This window comes from Desmodus rotundus, chromosome X (genome assembly GCF_022682495.2).
Source record: "Desmodus rotundus isolate HL8 chromosome X, HLdesRot8A.1, whole genome shotgun sequence".
NCBI classification, from domain to species: Eukaryota; Metazoa; Chordata; class Mammalia; order Chiroptera; family Phyllostomidae; genus Desmodus; species Desmodus rotundus.
Genome location: NC_071400.1, coordinates 33,024,614 through 33,033,506, shown reverse-complemented (window position 1 = coordinate 33,033,506; position 8,893 = coordinate 33,024,614). Strand labels below are relative to the sequence as shown.

At 37.6% G+C, this 8,893-nt stretch overlaps 2 pseudogenes; both read left to right on the top strand.

Annotated features, from left to right (window-relative positions):
• On the top strand, window positions 1-1,171 carry LOC112303824 (very-long-chain 3-oxoacyl-CoA reductase pseudogene; annotated as a pseudogene).
• A 5,973-nt stretch (window positions 1,172-7,144) lies between these two features.
• Window positions 7,145-8,460, top strand: LOC112303810 (protein FAM117A pseudogene; annotated as a pseudogene).
• The last annotated feature ends 433 nt before the right edge of the window (window positions 8,461-8,893 follow it).

Sequence of the window (8,893 nt, the reverse complement as noted above, 5' to 3'; positions counted from 1 at the left end):
ATGGACATGGACATTGGGGTGGAGATGGCCTGTGGGAGCAGGGGATGGCTTGGGATGCAGGAGGGCAAAGGGGGAAAAATTGGGACAACTGTAACAGAATAAACAAGAATCAAATTTTAAAAAAAGAAAAAAATCCCGGTAATAAATGCCAAGTGAATGATAAGTTTAGAAAATGACCAATTTGCACACTCTAATGAAATAGTGGATATAGGCAACATTACCCAATAGATTCTAGAACTATTAGGTGAAGGTTGGATGGGGGAAGTTATTTTTGTGAGATCAGACTGACACCATCTTAACAGAGTGATTAAATTCCATTAAAGTGAGACATACAGCTTCACGGTCCTTTGAGTTTGGGGTTTGGATCACAAGGATGGTGTGGGATTGGAGCTCATAAATAAACAGTTGTCATAGGTAGTACTGATGGAATTAGAAAATCATACATAGAGGAGTTAGCAAAGCGTGGAATGAAGGTTGTCCTTACCAGCAGGTCACAGGATAAACTGAACCACGTTTCCAGTGAAATAAGAGAAAAATTCAAAGTGGAAACAAGAACCATTGCTGTGGACTTTGCATCAGAAGATTTTTATGATAAAATTAAAATAAGCTTGGCAGGACTTGAAATTGGTGTTTTAGTGAATGACTAGAGAATGTGATATGAGTATCCTGAATACTTTTTGGGCATTCTTGATCTGGACAGTACCATCAAAAAACTGATAAATATTAATGTTCTTTCTGTTCATAAGATGACAGGATCAGTGCTGCCTGACGTGGTAGAAAGATCTAAAGGGGTGATTCTGAACATCTCCTCTGTCTGTGGGATGATCCCTGTTCCACTGTTGACCATCTACTCTGCAATCAAGACTTCTGTAGATTTCTTCTCTCTGTAAATCTACGAAGAACATAGGAGCAAGAGCATCTTGGTTCAGAATGTCCTGCCATTCTGTGTAGTTACGAAAGGCTAAAATCAGAAAGCCAGCTTTTTACACCCTTCTTTTTGTGAAATCTGCAATGAAAACAGTGGCTTGGTATCCAGAGTCAACAGATACTTGGTCATTCTCTTAAGGGCTCAATCATTTCAATCCTGCCCTCTTGGTTATATTTTTAAATGTTCATAAAATTTGGCAAGTCCATGCAGGCTCACCACCTGAAGAAAACCAAGAAGAACTAAGCATTGATAACTGCGTTGAGTAACTTTGTCAGATGCTCCAGCCTGTACACTCTCACTGCAAATCACCCACCCAGCTCCAAAATGTACAGTTGTCATTTTAATAGGTAGTAATAGAGGCAAATGTAGTCACACTCAGGAAGAAAGCAGAAGATATTTTCAGGAGTTCCTGACATATATTCTGGATGCTACTAGCAAGTATTTTGAGGTTTAATATAAATGATCATATCATTGGATATACAACTATTATTAGCATGAACAGCTTAATAAGAAGGAGTACATTTATAGCCAACTACAAAATGATGGAGTCAGACATAATGCTCAACAATTTCATCTGGCCCCAAATGCCTATAATGATGATTCTTGTATTTTCTCTGAAACATACTTTAAAAAGTCATGGCTAGCTACTATTTCTTGTGTTTAACACTTAGAGAGAAGGGAGATTGATGGACTCACTTGTGGGAGGACATACTGCAATTTGCATAGCTCCTTGTAAGCTTTTCTAAAGGCATGACCCAGTTTGTACATTTTTATGGAACTATTCTTTTGCAAAGGTAGCTAGTGACATAAAAATAATTCATGAAATACAGAGTTTTGTTGACATGCGAAGCCCATGAAAATATGCTTTACTCTAATACATGGTTCTTCTCAGTTTAAATGCATGTAAATACTTAATGCTATATATATGGTACGATTTATAAAAGTAAACGACATGGAGATTAGCAGACACCTACAGTGCCACTAAAACTCTGACCCAGGAAAGTGCCCTGCTTGGAGTCTGGCTGCCTCTGTTTCTGCACCGCACTAATGCTGCTTAGATATGTGACAACAGGGTACTCCCGGAACAGTAATGACATCAGAGAAGTGGCATTACACTTTTAAATTAGTGCCCTATATACTGATATAATTAGATTGAATGAATAATGATATAAACATGGTGTTGATTGAAAATATATTTTGTTGGTGCTTGAAATTAAGGCCATTTTATACTGGCTTTGGGGAAATTGCCAAGCGCTAATTCAATATTGTGAAATACGCAACCTGGTAGGTAGGTATTCATCTAGGCTGTGGCTCCAAGGCTCTGAGTCCTAAGCATTAGTAAATTAGCCCCAAAAAGTGTTTAATTGGGGTGTTTAAGTGTTTCTAACTTTTAACTTTGTCAACCAAAGACATAAAACAAAAAGAGAAAAACCAAATTACCATCATTATATAAAAGATATTTTAGCATACAAAAAATAGGAAGAACATAATCTCAGAATAAGGAATAATCATTTAAATTGAATAAATTTAGCATTATGGAAAACAAAAACAAAAGTGAGACGTACAGACATTATGTACCTCATAATATGATATAATAAGAAGTATACAAAAACACCTCCAAAGATTTGTTGTGCCATGAAAGTTTACATTGAATCTAATCTACTTTTTAGATCTAACTAGCACTTCACAGGAAACAGAAGGATGGAGTTAAACAATCAAGCAAGTGTTAAAAGTAAGTTATGTCATAGGTAAACTACCTGGATTTTCCAACAGATCTGTGACATAAAAATAAAGTGGAAAAGAGTAAATGACAAATAAAAGGCAAATTCATAAGTAGACCTTGACCTTATTTGAATTCTAATCTGAATAAGTTTAAGGTAAGAAAAATATTTCAGCCAGTGTGGAAATTTTAATACATAGGATTCAATAGATAGGACTGAATATGGATTCAATACTGGGTGATGTTATAGACTTTTTAAACATAGCAACAATGCCATTGTTCATCTATGTACAATGCTATGTTTTAAAAATGTCCTCAGTTAGACATGCATAAAATGATATGATATCTGGGATTGGCTTTAAAATACTCCAACTGTCTCCCCCAAATTTTGGAGATACAGATGAGAAAGAATTAGCCAACTACTGATAATTAGTGATACTATGCGATGAGTACATACATGTACGTTCATTTAGGTTCATTTACATTTTAAAAATCAGATCCTGCCCTGGCTGGTGTGGCTCAGTGGATTGAGTGCCAGCCTGTAAACCAAAGAGTCACTGGTTCGTTCTGCGTCGGGGCACATGCCTAGTTTGCAGGCCAGGTCCCCAGTAAGGGACACACAAGAGGCAACCACACATTGATATTTCCCTCCTCTTTCTCCCTCCCTTCCCCTCTCTCTAAAAAATAAATAAATAAAATCTTTAACAAAATAAAAATACAAATCAGATCCCTATCTTATACTTGACACAAAGATGTCAAAATCAAAACTCTAAAAGATATAGAAGAAAAGAGAGGATAATGTAATTGTGATACAGGGTAAGAATGTCTTTTTTTTTTTTTACTTTTTTTTTTTTTTTACTTTTTATTGTTATTCAATTACAGGTAAGAATGTCTTAAGGCACAAAATACAAGGGCCATGAAGAAAAAGTTTCATAAATTTAACTAGGATATATATTTTTAGAATCCTTATGAAAAACAAATTAGAGATTAGGAGATGATATTTGCACCCAGTATAATTTACAAAAAAATATCCCAAATATATAATGTATTCTTATAAATCTATAAGAAAATATGCATAAGTAATAACACAGCAATGAGAAATAACAGGGTCTTTATAAATGACCAATAAGCTTTTGAGAAGATGCTCAACTTCAGTAATATTTAGGAAACAGTGATATCATACCATTTCAAGGCAATTATATAGACAATATAAAAAATATATGACCAAATCAAATAACGGTGAACATCAGGGGAAAGGAGAATGTTCATATGCTGTTAGAAGTCATGTAAACTGGTAAAACAACTAGGAAAGGCAATTTAGCTATAACCAGTAAGGTTGTAATGTACATACCACTTCTAGATAAATCAACTATTTTCATTGGGGCAAAAGAAAAGATGCACCTATACGGTTTAATCCAACATTTTTAGTTATAGGTAAAACTGGAAACAATACAAATGTATACCAATGGAAATCATGTATAATAATGTGATCTAATTATACCATGAAATTCTAAAAAACAATAAAAGGTAATTAACTTGATATACATCAACACACATTTCAAATGATGTAATTCTGAGTGAAAAGAAAGACTTTCAGAGCTTCAGCTCATGATCATGTACATAAAATTAAATAAAATGCATACTCCATTTTATATATAATATATATTGTCCAAGAATACAAACCTGTGCTATGAAATATATTTCTAATAGTTATGAAGGATACATTATAAATTCATGATAATTGCTTTTTCTGGATAGGAAGGAGGGAATTAGAACTGAAAGTACACAAAGGGGATTTCAACTCTGTTCTTACATTAAAATAAGTTGAAATAAATATGAAAATATGTGATAACTTTCAATTCTTGATGTTGAGCACGTAGACGTTTTGATATTCTTTGCAGATTTTTGTGGGGGGGGTTATTTCTAAAAATAAACAGAAGAAAAGAGTATTAATTGAAAAGCCTTCTAACTTGTGTGATATTGAGTGATAATAAGTGAAAATTAAAAGAATATTAAACTCTATATTACCATTAAGAATGCATTTTTATTTCAAATGCAAATATGGTATTTTTAAGTAGATGACTAAATCCTCCAGTGTAACAGAAATTATAATAGTCATTTTGGTGACTGTAGTACAAAAAAAATCTGGAAATTGATGTGTTGAAGAAACAAAATAAACAACTTTGAAAAATGAAATTGATCTTTTAAAAAATATGGAGTGAAACACCATACTGTTGTCTGTGTCTATGAGTTTTTTTCTTTGCTTAATCCCTTCACCTTCTTCATCCAAACCTCTATCCCCTCTGTCTTCTGACAGCTGTCAGTCTGTTCTCTGTATATATGAGTGAGAGGAAAATGGGGGTAGGGGAAGGTAGAAGAGAGTCAAGGAGGAATAAATGGTGATGGAAGGAGACTTGACTTGGAGTGGTGAACACACAGTACAGTGTACAGATTATGTATAATAGAATTGTACACCTGAAACTTATATAGTTTTATTAACCAATGTCATCCTAATAAATTAAATAATAATTATAAAAATAAAATAAAAAGATAAAAATATGAAGTCAAAATAGAAATAAAGTTGCAAGTAGTGTATATGTTATTATAAAATAATGACAATTAGTTTTATGATATAATGAAACTACTCAGAAAACTTTGATAGAATTAAAGATTTGTTTCAAAGTCAGAGGATTTAAATAAATTTACTAAGTTTTAAACTAAATAAACCAGAAAAACAACAACAGAATAAACTAAAGGAATATATTTTAAAAATTAATTACCAAAGCAGAAATTCATGAATCAAAATAAAGAAAAATAGCAGAATTAATGAATAAATGAAAACTGAGGCTTTCAACAAAAAAATTTTTAAATACTGATACTTTCTACAATATAGAGGAATTTCAAAAACATTATGTTAAATAAAAGAAGCTGGTCACATAGGACTACGTATTGTGTTCCATTTATTTGAATTGTCCATAAAGACAGTAGATTCAGTGGTTGCCTGGGACTGGTAGTGGAAATAGGGATAGACCACAAATAGCACAAAGAATCTTTTTGTTCAATTACAGTTTACATTCAATATTATTTTCTATTGGTTTCAGGTGTACAGCATAGTGGTTAGACAATCATATACTTTACAAAGTGCTCCCTTTGATATTTCAAGTACCCACCTGGCACCATACACAGTTATTACAATAGTATTGACTATATTCCCTGTGCTGTACTTTATGTCCCCGTGACTGCTCTATAACTACCTATTTGTATTTCTTAATCTTTTCACCTTTTCACCCAGTCCCACAACTTCCCTCCCCTCTGACAACCATACAGTCATCACTCTGTATCTATGAGTCTGTTTCTATTTTGTCTGTTTGTTTACTTTAGCACTGGGATGGTGGGAAAGTTCTAAAACCAGATCTTGGTGATGATTAACTAACTCAATAAGTTTACTAGTTGAAGTCATACAGTATATGCCCTTTTGAGACTGGCTTCTTTCACTTAGTAATATTTATTTAAGGTTCTTGGGTGTCTTCTCATGGCTTGAGAGCTCATTTCTTTTTAGGATTAAATAATATTCCGTTGTCTGGATGTACCACTGTGTATTTGTTCATCAACTTACTGGAGGCCATCTTGGTTGTTTCCAGTTTTTTTTGAAATTATGAACAAAGCTGTTATAAATATCCGTGTGCTGTTTTTGTGTGGATATAAGGTTTCAACTCCTTTTGGTAAAAACAAAGGAGCACAATTGCTGAATTGTGTGAACATATTTAGTTTTCTAGGAAATTGACAAACTGTCTTTCAAAGTGGCTGTACTAATCTGCCTTCTCACCAGCGATGAATGAGAGCTCCTATTGCTCCACACTTTGCCAGCATTCGGTGTTGTCAGTGTTCCAAATTATGGCCATTCTAATAGATGGGTGGAGATATCTCATTGTTGTAGTAATTGGTAATTTCGTGATGACATATGATGTGGAGGATCTTTTCATATACTTATTTGCCATCTGTATATTTATGTGGGTCTATTTATGGGCTTTTTATTATGTTCCATTAATCTATTTGTCTATTCTTTTGCCAATACTGCATCATCTTAATTACTGAGATTAACAGTAAGTTTTCAAGTCAGGTAGTGTCAGTCCTCCAGCTTTGTTTTTCTCCTTCAATATTGTGTTGGCTATTCTGGGTCTTTTGTATCTCCATATAAACTTTAGAATCTGTTTTTCAATATCAAAAAAACAAAAAAATCTTGCTGGGATTTTGATTGGGATTGCACTGAATGTATGGATCAAGTTGGCAAGAACTGCATTTTACATTATGGATAAGTTGGTGCTGGTTCACCTGTGCTTTTTTGTTGATGTGGTTTGATTTATTTTAAAATTTTTGAATAAATTTGGATTATTTTTAAAAGTTGCAAAAATAGTAGAGAGTTCCTGGGCTGTGTGGGGCTCACTGTGGGGTTGAGGCAGGCAGGCAGTCAGACTGGAGATGGGGGGTGGTCCACAATGGGTGGCAGAGGAGCAGCCAGGAGGGGGAAGGACGGCATGGGCAGGCCAAAGCTGCTCTCCCCCAGTCCTTGGCTGGGCTGTAGCTGCTCAGAGCCATGGTCCCATTTCCATCTGCAGCAGCTGTACCAGCACAGGAACTGGGATGGTGGCACAGCCAGCATCCCGTGTTTGGTAGCACCAGAAAAGCTAGTATGTAGGCCTCAGCCACCCCAGGTTGGACGTACATTCTCCATGGACACCATCCTCAGTGTGTGTCTTCTGGGCCAGTGGCCATGAAATGCTGATGTGTTCCTCACCTGCTGTACCAACAAGGCCACTCAGACCCCCCATCTTGGCAAGAGATCGAAGGTGAGCAGGCCAGCTGCTGTACACATAAGTGCTCAGCAGCCTGAGGTAGCACAGACCACCACAAGACTACCAAGTTGAAGCAACAACTGCAGACAACAAAGCTAAGCTGCAATGGGAAAGAGGAAGAACAGGACTCCCCACTGCAAGGGCACCATGCTGTGCAGGGAACACTGAAGGTGTCCCCTCTCAGCTTCCCCTCAGGCTTCCCTGTCCTTCATCTCAGCATCTGCCTGCACAGAAGCCTGGGAGGGTTCAACCAAGAGCTGGAGGAGGTGTTTGTGAAGGAGCAAGGTGAAGAGGAGCTACTGTGGATCCTTCATATCCCTGATGTGCACCACACCCTAGCTCCCCATGCCCTCAGAGTAACAGCTGTGATCTCCCCCTCCTCCTCCTAGAGCCTGGCAAACTCGCCAGCTCTCCCTCCATGCCCCAGGCATCCCTCCAGCCTTCTGGCCAGATGACCCATCAGGAACATCTGGGTGCAGTGGAGGGGCTAGCATCTGTTCTCCAACAACAAAGTCTCCTCTACATGTCACCTTGCCTTGAAGATGGCAGCGCATCTCTAGTCCTTACCTTTTTTTGCTTCCCCTCGACCCAGTCATAGCTATGTCTTCAAATGGGTGCCCCTGGAAGGCTGTGAGAGTGTGTGTGTTTTAAGAAGTTATTTCTGCAGGTCCTGACTTGTCCTTCCTGACTTCCTGTCTTGACAAGAACAAATTCAATTTCAACCTGACTGGCTTACCCTTCTGCCCTTTAAGCTTGATGAAGCCTCTCTTCCCCAGGATGGGCTTCATCTTCCACAACTGCCCATCAAGCCCAGAGTTCACCTTCCTCCCACCAGCCCCAAGACACGGCCTCGGAAGGATCCAGAAGCCTTCAAGGCCTCCTCGCTGCCATTTGAGGAATGGCAGTACACCCTGCCCTCGGAAGAGCCATTGCTTTTCCAGAGTTCCCTGGTGGTCTGAGGGCCCCACACTCAACACTTTACCACAGATACCAGTACCTTGGTGGCAAGCCCCTCCCTGGATCCCTTGAGGTGAGAAATAAAGGAGCCCTTTCTTTTGGGCCTTCCAGCAATTTCATTTATTGTGTCAAAGCCCTGGGTCCTCTTTCTGATGGGTACTGTGCCCTCTGAATGGAAGGTGACCTGCCTTCTCCACTAGCAGCTGGTCAACTCACAAGTCACACCTGTGTTCTTGCCACCTCTCTCACTTGGTGGAAAAATTACTCAGAAAGTCTTGCTTGGGTCCTTCTGGGTATGAGTCCAAAGGACTGTTTATGGTACCCTTGTCCTTGTCATTGAGCAAGCTGGCCATGATCAGCAGAGAGGGGACACCACAGATTTCCTTCCCTCTCCTCCACAGACACAGAAAAGGAGAGTGGAAGATAGATACCCCC